General features: G+C 40.5%; 1 pseudogene; it reads right to left on the reverse strand.

Annotated features, from left to right (window-relative positions):
• Window positions 1-14,942, reverse strand: part of LOC123980616 — a 49,927-nt pseudogene that overhangs the window by 26,766 nt on the left and 8,219 nt on the right.

The raw sequence follows: 14,942 nt of genomic DNA on the forward strand, positions 1-14,942 counted from the left end.
GAGGTGTGGTGTGTGGACAGAGAGGACCCAAATGCAGCACTCAGAAGGAAGGAGGTTTATTGGAGGAAAAAGGGTGAGAGGGACTGGAGGGAGAGGAGGACGTCGGGGAAGTACAGGCACGGGGAACCAAGGAGACAGGGGGCCAGAGAGCAGGGGAACACAGGGGCCGAGGAAGCGTGGAGAGGCGGGGGAACAGGGAGGACGCCGTGAGGGAAGTCCAAAGAGGAGTGGGCCAGTGGATGAGCCCAGCCGAACGGAGGACGAGGGTGAGTGTACCTGGGAGGAAAACAGACAGAGGGACAAGGTTAGGGAAGACAGCAACAAGGTACAGGGTAAACGTGAAAAAACAAGAAACATGAAAGCCTGAACGTGGGGATGGCACCGGGTATGGAGCTACGACGATCAAGCAAGGATGGTGTGGAGAACCGGGGTTGAAATACAGGCTGGGATGAGGTTGATTACTGGCAGGTGTGACAGGCTGACGAGGTGGATGATGGGTTGCAGGTGCAGGTAGTTGGCTGGGAGAGAGAGCACACGGGGGAGAAAACACAGAGAGGCGGGCAGAGAACATGAAAACAAGGGAAAAAGCAGAAAACTGATAAAAAGGAGGAAAAACCAGGACACTCACCGTCAGCCGGGCTGCCACCACAACACATAGGACAGCTAAGGTGGCTGACACAGCACAAAAGCTGTCTCTTCTGAGACAGCAGAGAATAGCCAAGAAATTCAGTAAAACCATATGTTATTGTGACTTAGCCACTGACAGATAACAAGGAAAATGTAAGCCAAGAGTGTGAAAAATTGTCACTGTTTCTGCACTACAGTCCATTATAAACCACACATTAGATAAAGTAATACATTAACGAAACACATTCATTCTCTCTGTGATTATGGACCAAAACTGCCATCAATAATATCTGGTCCACGGCCAGATTATGGTGCTTTGATAGTGGCAAAAAGTTAAAATAAATAAATTCTTTGATAGTGGTGCTGAAATAGATCTCAGTCATGGCAGCAACAGTTACTCACATCACTTCCTCTTTAGTGGTTTTGCCTCAATATTAAAGCTCAAGAATGTTTTTTGCAGGAGTTTAACTGAGAACTTTTACTTTGAAAGGTTCTGAACGATATTAAGAGTCTGTTAAACAGGCTAACACACCTCTGAAAGAGTCGCCAGAAAACATGATTCCTCTAAATGTCCTCTGCCTGGAGATACTGGGGAAATAAAAAAAAGCACCTGTAGGTTAATGGATGCGGATCAATCGCCAAAACACACACAGTGCAGCACATGCTTTAATGTGAGCATGTGTAACAGTCGCTGCATAATCTAAATAAAAAAGGAGTTCTGTGCATTCTCGGTTAGGACGGCTTAAAGCCATCAGCTGGTCGCTTTCTCTGCCAGGGAATTGCTCCAGAGGTCCGTCGTGGTCGGTTTAGTGAAGAAACTTGCAGTGGGGGCCTTTACAACCCTGGCTCAGGTTAGAGGTTTGGTCGTCCTTTGTTACTGCTGGCGGGCCCACGTGGCTGGGTCCGGCTTCAGTGGGAGCAGTGTAAGTTAGCTCGAAGGATAAAGCTTAAAAAGAACTTGGTCATTCTTGAATTAAACTGGTGTAACTTAACGGTCTGATAACTTTTAACCGAACAAAACCAAAGAAAATACAAAGCAAGTAAGTTGATTGGAAAAGTCGCGGCGCTTCGCATGTGTGGCTTGAAACGAACAAAAGAGCCTGCGCTGTGCCGGGTCGAACTTCTTAGGGTGTTGCCAGAAGGGGGAGCACGCTGAGCGCGTGCAGAAGTGTAGGTGAAGAGGAATAAGAGAGCAAGCGAGCGTGTGTTGCTGCTTTTGTTTGTTGGGGCGTGGTTCCCAGAGGGCAGTCCTTTGTTCCCCTGAGGGCTTGTTTCCGGTTTCCTGACAGACTGTCTTTTTAACTTCTAATATGTCTATTCAAAAATCTATTTTGCGCGTATTGTTATCAAATATCTTCCCGCAATCCAACCTTAATTGTCAAACGTTTATACCGTTCTTAGTTTTAAGCACTTAATACAAGGGAAAACAATTGTCAGTAGTTAAACCTTTAAAAGGTTAGCATTTCATAGGAATCACATCATATAAGAGGAACTTAACTAGCTTCCTGGATAATATACAGGTTACACATTCTTACTTAGAGATACAAGCAAATGGCATCAGATTACGAACAGTTAAATAAAGAGCAACGTTTATACATTAAACGACATTTCAGAACGATGGCATGTAATACTTATTTTGTCCACTGGGGGGAGCTCTGGTTACATGAGGAGTAGATATTCAACCCTTTGCTCCGGAGCTGGGGAATTTAGTGATTTAACTGTAAATTCGAGCTGGAAAATTAATTGAGTAGTATAGGATGACATTTCTTTATCATATCATTTCTAAAGGAAGTGTCAGAAAGTGTTGAGAACAAAGCATTGGTTACAACATAAAATGAAGAAATGTCAGGGATCGTTGCTGAAAAGTAAAACACTGCAAAAGTAACTTATTTAGATTCTTTTCAACAACAACCTGGTAACATAACTACTAACCTAAGAGGCAAACGCCACTACTAACTTATCAAGGATTATTATTTAAACAAAACAAAACACATTTTATAATGAAACATTTGTTAGCTCAAGAAGGCAGGGGTTGTTAGTATCCCACCCTTTCACATTTCTGGCTTGTCACATTTGCACATCAGCTAAAAGAAGAGAAGGGAGTGGTGTTTTATGGCTCAGTCATTCTGTGGGAAAAGGAATCAGGACAGGTGGTACTTTTGATGTCCGGAGGTGACCTGTGGAGGGAGAGGGGTTGGACAGCCCCCTTTGCTGTCCTGCTAAGTGTCTCCTGTGACACCTTTACGGTGAGAGGGGTTCACTAAGGCTCTTTGAATACACAATCCTTAAGCGATGTAAGTCTGCTTGAGTCTCTGCAGATCCTTACCAAACCACCAGGCGATGTCTCACGTTTTTGCATGTGAAAAGGCCAACTTCCAGGGGAGGAAAACTCATCATCTTAAACTCATCAGAGCGCAAATTTATTTAGAGTAATTCTTTTTTAGTTTTATTATAATTTTAGTTTACACACTAATGTAGTATTGTATTGAGTGCAAGCTTATATTTCTTGTGTTTTCTGTAGCTTATGTTACATATATTACTGTACAGACCATTAAAAACAAAGTGAGCTTACTGTATTGTAAGGAGGACAGTTCCAGGGGATAAAGGTTTAGATGATCCTCTCCTGCTGAGTTTCTGTTTAGTACATTCAGACCAGTTTACAGACCCAAAGGAAAAAGGCTGATTGAGGCAAAAGACAGAGCTGGTAAGGCTCCTTCTGCTGGATCAGGTTTTGTCAACATGCAGCCAAACAAATAAGTGCATATCAGATAAAAAAGGGAAGATTTGTGCATTTTTTGCAGTAAACAGCTGTACCAAGTGTATCGTGTTCATGTCAAATTATAAAGAAGGTGAGTAGAAACATTATGTTTAAATTGTCTGTTATACCTTTTTGTATTTTTAGGACACAGAAGTATAGTAATATTTTAATTGATGCCCTTACTGAAAATGAACCAAACTAAATTGGGAACTTAATGATGAAGCACCCGAGACCCGATCCCGGATAAGCGGATGAACATGGATGGATGGATGATGAAGCAATTTTGTCCTCCACTACTTCTCTTTTACCCACTTTAGGTCATGAACCACAAACTGATAAGCCTCATGCTTTTAACACTTATATTTCATTTACAGTTGCATAAAGTACTGTGGGAAACAAGACAGTTGAATGTATCCCACAAATATAAAACCAAATTCTTTCAAGGGGAAAGTAGGAAACATGTTGCAGGCTACTTTCTTTGCTTTGAATACTCACAAGCTTTTCACATAATGAAATAACTACTTACTTATAACAGATGAGTTATCAATTAACCCCACAAAAGGAAACTGTCAAAAGACAAATAACAAACTGCTTCACAAAAAGACTCAATTATGTTTTTCTTATGTATTCCGGTTGAAACGTGTATAACTAGTTTTTGTAGTAAACAAATAACTTCATTGTAGGTTAAAATGTCAAATTCACGATTAAAATGTTCAAAGGGTTAAAATGTTTAAAAATCCTAAAAAATGTTAAAATTCCATATGTGTTTTGTTTTATTTCATTTGTTAAATGAAGATTCACTTATAAGAGAAATGTATGTAAATTTTGTCACAAACGTGATTAGATCACATGCGTAGATCGAGGAGAGGGGTCAGAGGTGAGCAGGAAGAGAAACGAGAGAGGGAGAGACAGGGGAGGTCAGCGAGCAGCGGGAGTTGTCGGGGTGTGTATGTGTAAAGTTGTCCGAACTAGTTGTATTTTATCGGCTAGATAATCTACAAGAAGACGTATTTGGAGTAAGACAGCCTCTAAACGAGGTCTGCTGTATCGTAGAGTGCCGCTCGTTAAGCGAGAGAACGCATGCCGACGGATAGGCTGCGTCAGGCTCGGGAACCCAGAGAAGGACCCCCGATAGCGCTCTCAGCTACCGGAAACCCTCAGAGTTCCTCTGGCAACGCAGGATAACCCTGGACTCTTGGCTACCCCCATTGCTCTCCTGCCTCGTTTCTAAGGCCCATGGACCGATAACTTTTCACTGTCGGACCACATCGCAAAAAAGGTACTGGCTATTGACTGTATCTGCTCCAGTTGGAAAAACGGTGGAAACACTGTCATTGTTTAAGTTAACATTGAATTTATCTTTTTGCCTCTTTATTAAACTTAAAGGGTACTTATTCTCATTTCAAGGTGTGGTTATTATTTTAGAGATACCAATGATTAAAGCGACCCCTAAAGTACAATTTATACTTCTGCATCAAATTGACGGCGTAGGCTAAGGGGCTACGCAGAGGCTACGCCGTCGCCTGACGTACACCTCCTCAAAAATGTAACTACACGTCGAGTCAACGCGGACCGTAAGCTCTGTGATTGGTCAGCTGGGTAGCCTCGCAATGCCTCCATGCCGACCGGAAGTACCCCGCGCTTTGAAGTAACATTTATTAGCTGCCAAAACGGCGGCTGTAACACAGTGAATCAATATATTTGACCGTCGCAACCCGAGCAAAATGACTTGTTTCGCTATCAGAATGTGATCCATTCGGTGGGTAACATTGAACCGCACGTATACAATTTTACTCACCTTTATGTTAGCGGAGCTCTAAACCGGAAGTTAGCCTGCTCGGCCAGCAAAAGTCAACACAGTGGACGCTGTAGCGCTACTTCCAACTAGCGTTTGGAGGTGTAATTGCAGAATGACATACACCGACGCACAAGTATAAATGCATGGCTATGTGCGTAGCCTACGGCGTAGGTACACGTAGGTACGTATTTATGGTGAATATGACATCTCCCTCTTCTCCTTCATGATGTTTGAATCTCAGTCACTCTGTTGACATCGTCTGCTTCTACTGCATCCTGTGGAAATGAAACGGCACAGAGAGAGAGGTGTTAGTGCTCTGCAGTGAGTTAATGCAGCTGAAAGAGAAATGCCAGCAGCACCTTGATCTTGTCTTGGTGAATCGAAGCCTGATATAAAGTGAGATTAGCTCTCTTTACTGACATTTGGCTTCTCTTTATGGTTGTTGAAAGATGCCTTGCTCTTATAATAATATATCTGTCCTCGTCCAGCAGCTTACCTTCACTTGTTTGTTGAGGCATCTTGATCCAAACCACCTGAAAGAAAATGAGATGGAATGAATAAACATGAATAAAACTTCAACATGAACTTTAAACATTTCAAAGAGACCACAAAGTCATTTTGATTGGATCACAGAAAAGTTTGTCTCACCACTCAAAGGTGATGATTGTACTGTAGAGCATTACGATTCCCAGGATCTTCACTGTAACGTAGACATCAACCCCAAACTCTGGATAATCTGTAACAAGACAGCACGGTTAGCTTCAATTTAATAGGAAATGTTATGGCTCTGAATTAAGGGAGCTCCGATCGATCGGTCACTGTTCGTAATCGGTCCATAATGGCTTTAGTTTGATCGGTGGTCGCTAAAAAGCCAGATAAGAAAACCTGATCAGATGATGCAATACTCGCCAGACAAATTTTCAATGGCAGCTAAAATGCTTTCACTATGTGGTCTGAGCAGTTTTCAAAGCTAGCTAGCACCAAGGTCCTTTATAGACAGGAAGCGATTGATGCGCCCAGTTAATCATTTACAATGAGAGTTGAGCAGAATTAAGACAAGAGGAGCAATAAGCAGGAGCGATCATGTGAAACTCTCGCGTTCGTGCTCATCTCACACACACGCCGCCCACAAGCGGAGGTTAATTGTCTAGATTCTAGGGAGAGACACTGATCCCACAGTGTAAGTTTCCTGATGCAAAGAGAAGCGCCATGCACTCAGTCAGCTGACTGCATCTCTCTCTCTCTCTGTTTTCGTTATAAAATGTAGATCTTTTGCTACGTTACCGCCTCCCAGATTAAAACGGCAAACCAGAAGATGTTTGTTTGAAAACGCTGTTGACCCGGTGGGCTTTCTTCTTTAGCCAAATGTTCTGCAACTGCGGAGCAGACCATCTGCTGAATCCGTGAATGGCCAATAGATGTGTGTTTGTCGTTTAAATATAGACAGAGATCAACTCTGATACTCAGCTAAGACGCTGCTGTGGGCGGAGAAGATTTGTTTGTTTTGTTATAAATTTGTTATAAAACTGTTTTAAAAACCTAGCAGTGTGGATGTAGCCTCGCATTACCCCACTCCTCTCTCTACTCCTCCTCTCATGTCAACCCTCCTGTTTTCCCCGAGATTCTCCCGTGTTTTTTTCCGTTCTCTCCCTGTATCCTCCCGTTTTGTAAATGTCCATCCATCTATCCATTGTAAACCGTTTATCCTGCGTACAGGGTCGTGGGGCGTTTAAATGTTCCCCTGTAAATCTCCCATATTTTTAACCTTTATAAAATCAAATAAAAACCTACTGGCCGTATTTAAAGTGTTGGCTACTCTCTTCTCTGGTAAAGCCGTTGGCAGTAGGCCTATGTAAAAGATGTAGACTGTGCTTCTTGCACAAGGATTTAGTAGATGAAAACAACCCACTGAAATATTTTAAGGCCTAGCCTGTAAATCACATGAAATTATAATGAATATAGCAACTATAAGTAATAATAACAATAATACCAGTAGGCTATAATATGGAATTAACATTGTACTTTGTTATTTAAATGTCCCTTATTTTCAAATCTCATTGATGACAGTAATGGCTCCTCTCTCTGCTCCTCTGTCTACACCCTAAAACCCACAGAACCTGCCTGAGCTTTCCAGAACAAAAAGCGGCTACTCCAGAGTTTATCATCGACTCAGGATGCCTGTGCTAATTTATAAAGATGCTGTTTGCTCTGTTTTTGTAGTTTATTCCACAGGAAAGCTGTCTTTGCTAAGCTATAAGATGTTCGCAGTAACCAGGCAAAGGCTGCTATGGTTTAAGTCTCTAACACAGAGGGAGTGGAATTTGTTGCCCATGTTTCCAGGCAATAAAATAAACAGTTGTCATTTCATGATACTTCATCATCTGCTAATTTCAATACGTAATACATTGTTTTTAGGACTAATTAAATAAATATAGACTATACTGTATAATGCTACATGATAAATAAAAGGCTTCAAATAGACCCAGTGATCGGTATTCGGTATCGGCCAAAAAAAAATCCTGATCGGAGCACCTCTACTCTAAATATCATATACTTTAATTCCTTCAGTTAACCTCAAGTGTAAACAGGTTTATTAACATTATTTGAATGGCTACATTTCACACAAATGCAGTAAAAGTTACAGAATACTTGAATACTGATTACCTGAATATTTGTGCTATTAATACTTTATCCAACAATACCTGCTCCTATTTCACCACTTTATACAGTACATTTGTTTACCTTCAACAGTCAGTTGAACCAGGTGAAGCGGCTGACGAGAGGCTTGGCTCTGCTGGAGCAGGTCAGGTTCACCCAGCTACCTGCTGACACCAAACCTGATGGACTGATGGACACGGAGGTGTCTTTAGGAGCATCTGAGGAAAATGTGAGATTCACTTTATTCAAATCAGCTGACATCCCATCAATCATCATGTACTGACAGGATCCAATAACAAACTCTGCTTGTCTTACTTGAAACACTGAGAGTCTTTCTCTCCTCTGCCATCTTGACATCTTTTCTCTTGACATCACAGGATATCTGGCAGAACAGGTGATGTTGTATCCATCATGTTGATCTGACTGAGGTGATGGTCTCCTGGATTTTAGTTGTAAAGGTTCGATCTGTGTTTTCCTCTGTGTTGCTGTGAGTGTCTTGTTGGAGGTTCCAGGTGAGTTTAGGAGGGGAGTGTGGACAGGGAGTGGAAGCTGAGCAGGTTATACTGACAGACTGCTTCTCCTTCAGATCAGCTGGGATCTCAATTCTGGGGCTCGGAGGAGAATCTGTGGTTTCAAATCAAACACAGATTTTACACTGAAATGACAATGCTGACATTTTAAGGATTTAAACTGCATATGTTGATCATTTTCAGATAAACTGGATTTATTTTAAATCTAATACAGAATTAAAAACAATTGTCATGTAGGTTTTGTCCATCACTGATGATACATGAAGAGTGAACTCAATACATGAGTTTTCTCTTTTTCAAGTGTCAAAAACAAATTCAGTAGACGGTTACTGAGTTTTGTCTGAAAGATGTTTTCATATATAGGGATCTAAGCAGTATTCAACTCTAATAACTTTGAAAACCACCACTTTCTGTTCACTGGTTGGTTTCTTTAACGCTGGAATTAATCCTACAGTAGATATTTCATTTCACAGTGAAGTCATGGAGTTTGCTGTTTAAACTAAAACTGCAACTGATTTCATGTTTTATTCCAAACAATAACATTATAGATGTTGATAGATATACACTGAAAAACTAAACTCTCTCACCTTTAACTGTTATTTGAAGAGCATCACAAGATGCTGTTGCCATGAATGGTTTGTTCTCTATTCTGAAGAAGTATGTGTTTGTATAACTTGTATTTAAACTGGAAAACAGAGTGGTGCAGTTTTTCTAACTCAGGTTTCCAGTAATCCTCATTGGATAGATGTTAACTGTTCTGCTACTGTTGAAAATCACATTGTTTGGATTGATGCCAATATCACCATATTCACAGACAGGACTGCAATGACACTCATCACCTGGATTTGAAAACAAAAGTTACTTTTCAATATTTTAATGAAAGCATCTTTTAAACAAAGTATTCGTTTTTTTTAAAGCAAACTCAAATTCACACATTCAAACAGTAACTTGCCATGTACAACCAGATGTTACTGTGTGATAAGCAGTGAATAATATCTGCAGAGCTGCACTGAGAACAGTTTCAATATAACCTCAAAAGATCCAGCATGAGTTTATGATATTAAAGTTCAATTAAAATGTTGCTGAAGCAACTTCTCATTTCTGCAACACCCAACAAATTTACAATGTTTTTTTTCAGCAGTGTTCATTAGGGATGCACAATATTGGATTTTGGCCGATATTCGATATGCAGATATGTTCAAAGTCTTTTTGGCCGATGCTGATACTGATATTTACATTTCTTTTTTTATTTCATTCAAGAGAATGCCCAGTCTCTTCTATACTACTTTTACCCTATTACTTATTTGTAAAGATATTAAACAAGCAAGCTGTGCTGAGACAGGACACCTTTGTGGACAGCCAGTTGCAGTGTGTGGGCCATGCACGGTAGACTTGGCACACCAAACTCCACCATAGCTTTAGCCATGTTACAGGCATTGTCACGTAGCATGATATGCACTCGCTCTCTTTCTATTTTCCATCTCCCAAACATACTATCAAACACGGATGCAATTGCAGCTGCTGTGTGAGAGCCGGAGCATTCCTGTGACTGTAGGACAGCCTTTTTAAGGGTGAAGTCTTTGTCTATCCACTGGGCAGTGAGGCTCAACATGCTAACAGGACTTACACTTGATGTCCAAATGTCCGTGGTGAAGCTAATGTGTCTAGCGCCCGAGAGGAGCTTCTCAATGTGACTGCCGACAACACTCTGGAGTTCAGGTAAGGCCACATCAGAAAAGTAGCGCTGGCTAGATATATCATACCGTGGCTCTAGGTACATCATTAGCCTACAGAAGCCAACGTCTTCCACCACGGTAAACGGCTGGTAATCAACAGCAATAAAGTCAATGATTTTGTCATTAAGCTCTTTCACCTTTGGGTGGTCGCTACTGTATTTCCTAGATTTGTCAAATGACTTGAGTAGAGGTGGCTGAAAAGTTTTTGCAGGCGTTTTTTCCTTGCTTACTTTACTTTTCAAAAAGTCTTGGTGCTGCTCAGGATGATGGTTCTTAAGATGCGTAATCAAATTTGTAGTGTTGAAAGAGTGTTGTTTTACCCCTCCTCGCATCACGGGTGCTTTACAAGCATTGCAAATGGCAAGTTTCTTATCTGTTTCAGAGATTTCAAAATATTTCCATACAGCTGACATGTTTGCTGGTGATCGTGCTACATTTTGCGGTCATCACGTGCATACAGTCAACAAGTGACCTAATCGGCCAGGCTCATCAATGTTTATATCTGCCGATGATGGTCATTTTAAGCTTTTATCTGCAGTTCCCAATGTCGTGCCAATATCATCGTGCATCCCTAGTGTTCTGTTTTAAAGTCAGGGAATTTGTGAATTTCAGCAGAACTGCAACAGACACAGTAATTGACTTCTCTGCTAAGCCGTTGTAATATAAAAGCAAACAGAGTTTCTCTTGCGAGCTAGATATCACACGACTAAAATACTGCAGAAATACAAGAAGTCTTAACACTTCTTGCTCACACAGTCAGTGAGGAAGTCAGCTTGAGCTCATTTGAATGCAAATTATGTCAGATGTTATTGCATTTTAAAGTCAGGGTGCAAATGGTTCATTCATTTAGTTTTATTGTAGTTTTATTATTATTTATATGTAGTATTGTATTGACTGCAAGCCTATGCATTATATTTTCTGATGTACATATTACAATAGTGAAAATTAAAAACAAAGTGAGCTTACTGTATTGTAAGGAGGACAGTTCAAGGGGATAAAGATTTCGATTATCTCTCCTGCTGAGTTTCTTACTGTCAAATTTACAAGTGTTTAGTGCATTCAGACCAGTTTATAGACCAAAAGGAAAAAGGCTGATCCGTGCAGCAGACGTAAGTCTAAATCGTCTATTTTACATTAACATTTGAATTTTTAGGATACATAGAAGTACAGTAATAATTTAATCGATGCCCTTACTGAAATATGATTAAAACTAAAATGGGCACATAATGATAAAGTGGTTTTGCCAAATGACCGACATCTGTAAACGTAAAGCATCAACCACAAACTGATCAGCCTCATGCTTTTAACACTTATATTTCATTTACAGTAGCATCAAAACAGTTTCAAGTACTGCAGGAAACTCGACAGTGACACATCAACTACATGCCACAGGGTATATATTTGATGTGTCTTGTAATGAATGTGATGTTCTGTTGAAGGACTTGCACCACACTGCTGACTGTGTTGTAATGTTTGCCACTGTCAGTACATGTATAGATCATTCAGCAGCTGAATTAGATTCAGGAATTAAACCTCATGCACTGAATGTATACCACAAATATAAAACCAAATGCTTTCAAGAGGAAAGTAGGAAACAAGTTGCAGGCATGCACTCCACCCTTTGTTCATCTTACCAATCTTCTGCAAAGTAAATCCACTTATTTAAGAATTACATGAATAGGAAAGAGAAATTTTGCATTTATGGTGTACATGACATCTCCCTCTTCTCCTTCATGATGCTTGAATCTCAGTCACTCTGTTGACATCGTCTGCTTCTACTGCATCCTGTGGAAATGAAACAGCACAGAGAGAGAGAGGTGTTAGTGCTCTGCAGTGAGTTAATGCAGCTGAAGGAGAAATGCCAGCAGCGCCTTGAGCTCGTCTTGGTGAATCAATTCAAGTCGAATCTAATAGAAATTGGTACAAATATACATGAACACAATAATTTGCTCTGTCCCTCTTGTCTTCAGCTTTTATGTCCTAACATGTCATAGAGGATCATAAACAGGTCAGACACTGTTCAGCTTCTGTTTGGAGTCTGTGTGCACATGTGGTACAAAACAAATCATCTTCCAAGGTCCATGAAACCATCAACATTGTAGCCTGCTGTTCCCACATAAAGCTGAACACCAATTTGGTCTTTATAACCTCTTGTGTTACATAACTAAGATGCTGAGAAAATCATCCATTGTCTTGATATGATATTACAGTGTTTCTACCACAACTGGTCAGACTAACCGAGGACATCAAACATGACTGAAGCATGTGCCACATGCCAACAGGTTCTGTCAAACAAATAATAAGGACTGATTATAATAATGACAATGATTTCATAGCTCCCTGGCTGAAGGTTGCAGCTGACATCTTCAAGGTCAAAGATCATTATTATCACTTAGTTGTGGATTCCAGAGGTGTGCTGTCTCCCTCCATACCAGATGATGTCCACACTACACTGCAACACTTACAAACAAGACAGCAGCATTTCCACAACAGAGGAGCTTGTCTTGTCAGTTTCTGTCATGACAATGAGGGTTTGGTGCAACATTGCGCCACCCTCTGGACAGTTGTATTGCCGGAGGAGACATCATTGTTAAATTACAGTACAGTTATATTAGTGTTTCCAAGCATATTGTAAAAGAGGGATGTAGTTCGTAGTTTGTAGATGTATTACTATTGCATGACGTCACCTAGAGGAAGTATGTGGTAGTGCCGTTTGTAGTCCTACTCCAAAAAGAGTGTCAGTCATATTCATGCGATGTTTGTTCAGCCGCGAATCACCATAGTATGTCTCCCATGATGGTTCCTGATGTTTCCCACTACAAAGAAAGCTTTTACAGGGTTCAACAGGTACTTTCTATTCACAGAGTGGTTTCTCTAACATTTGCCCAGTTTACAGTGTGAGAAGTAGTGATTCATTAATATCTGCAGAACTGCACTTTAAATTTAAAATATAAATAACACAGCATTAATTTACATTGTGAAAGTAAAAGTAATGAAATGTGTCAATTTCAGTAGCTCTGTAACAGACCAAGCAGCTTTCTGGTTAAGTTATAACATAAAAGCAGGCAGATGTGATATGCCTGTAGGTTGTGTTTTGTTGCATAGCTCTTACATATCACATGACATGAAAGTCTTAAAGACACACAAACACAAGCAGTTTTTGCTGTTTCCATCCTGTCAGGAAGGAAGGCGCCACCTTGGGCAGCTCACTACTTTTATCACACGACTCACTGCAAGCATATGTGCTTAATCTGTTTTAGATTTGGTTAAGTGTTTTAGATTGAGTTAAGTGTGTTACAGACATGTAGAGTCACTTAATAAACAAAAAAGTCAGCAAAAAACAAATATCTTGTTTGAGTTAACATCACTAATCTCTGAGCTACATTACACATTTTAACCAAAGTGAAAGCATATTCAGAAAATGTTTGTTTGCCTGTAATGAAGCAGGATTATCTTTGACTCTTGGTCACACCAAATCCTATTAAACCAGTTGGTTAGACAAATAATACGACAGTCACAGTGAGAGAAGCAGCAGAAAGTCCTATTAGTATTTAGCCAAACCCAGCATGTCCCTTTCGTCACGCAACAACTTGGGTGTGTTTGATTTTTTTTGTCACTTAGCCTGATCGCCGGTGCATTAAATCAGTGATTAATTAACCTTTTTTAACTATGACGAGGGACAATAATGCTAAAAATACCCATCATGATATCCTTAGCTTTACTACATTATTGTTGTAGCTACAGATTGACCCTCAGCCAATAAAGCTCTCTGGAGCTCTGCCCTCCTGTAACCACAGACACACCAGCAGCTTCAGACAAACAGACAGGTGAACAGACAGACTTGCAAACCAGCTGCTTATTCTCTGCTGAGTTAACATGTTTCTTTAGTTCCATTCTCACAGATTTATCATTTTCCAGAACTGACTTTTTCTTCCCTCGAAAAAAATGACGAGCAACTTTAGGTGAAAGAAATATCCTTTTCCATTACATTATCTGAGCTTTCCCAAATAACGTAGCCTATTAAGCTTCGGGTACCACATGCTCTATCTTATGTCTTGGCTCGGGAGTTTCTCTCTCTAAGTCCTCCTTATTTTCTCCTTCTTTGACCCCCTCAGAGACAGGGTCTTGGCCTGAACTGTGTGTGTTTCTTACCTGCACTATTCTCTTATTGATCAAAAAGCCGTCCTTCTCATCCACTTGAGGCTGGGGCTATGCAGATTTGTGATACAGTGCCTTGCGAAAGTATTCGGCCCCCTTGAACTTTTCGACCTTTTGCCACATTTCAGGCTTCAAACATAAAGATATAAAACTGTAATTTTTTGTGAAGAATCAACAAGTGGGACACAATTATGAAGTGGAACGAAATTTTTGGATATTTCAAACCTTTTTAACAAATAAAAAACTGAAAAATTGGGCGTGCAAAATTATTCAGCCCCTTTACTTTCAGTGCAGCAAACTCCCTCCAGAAGTTCAGTGAGGATCTCTGAATGATCCAATGTTGACCTAAATGACTAATGATGATAAATAGAATCCACCTGTGTGAAATCAAGTCTCCGTATAAATGCACCTGCTCTGTGATAGTCTCAGAGGTCCGTTTAAAGCGCAGAGAGCATCATGAAGAACAAGGAACACACCAGGCAGGTCCGAGATACTGTTGTGGAGAAGTTTAAAGCCGGATTTGGATACAAAAAGATTTCCCAAGCTTTAAACATCCCAAGGAGCACTGTGCAAGCGATAATATTGAAATGGAAGGAGTATCAGACCACTGCAAATCTACGAAGACCCTGCCGTCCCTCTAAACTTTCAGCTCATACAAGGAGAAGACTGATCAGAGA

The sequence above is a fragment of the Micropterus dolomieu genome, linkage group LG01, assembly GCF_021292245.1.
Source record: "Micropterus dolomieu isolate WLL.071019.BEF.003 ecotype Adirondacks linkage group LG01, ASM2129224v1, whole genome shotgun sequence".
In the NCBI taxonomy this organism is placed as follows: domain Eukaryota; kingdom Metazoa; phylum Chordata; class Actinopteri; order Centrarchiformes; family Centrarchidae; genus Micropterus; species Micropterus dolomieu.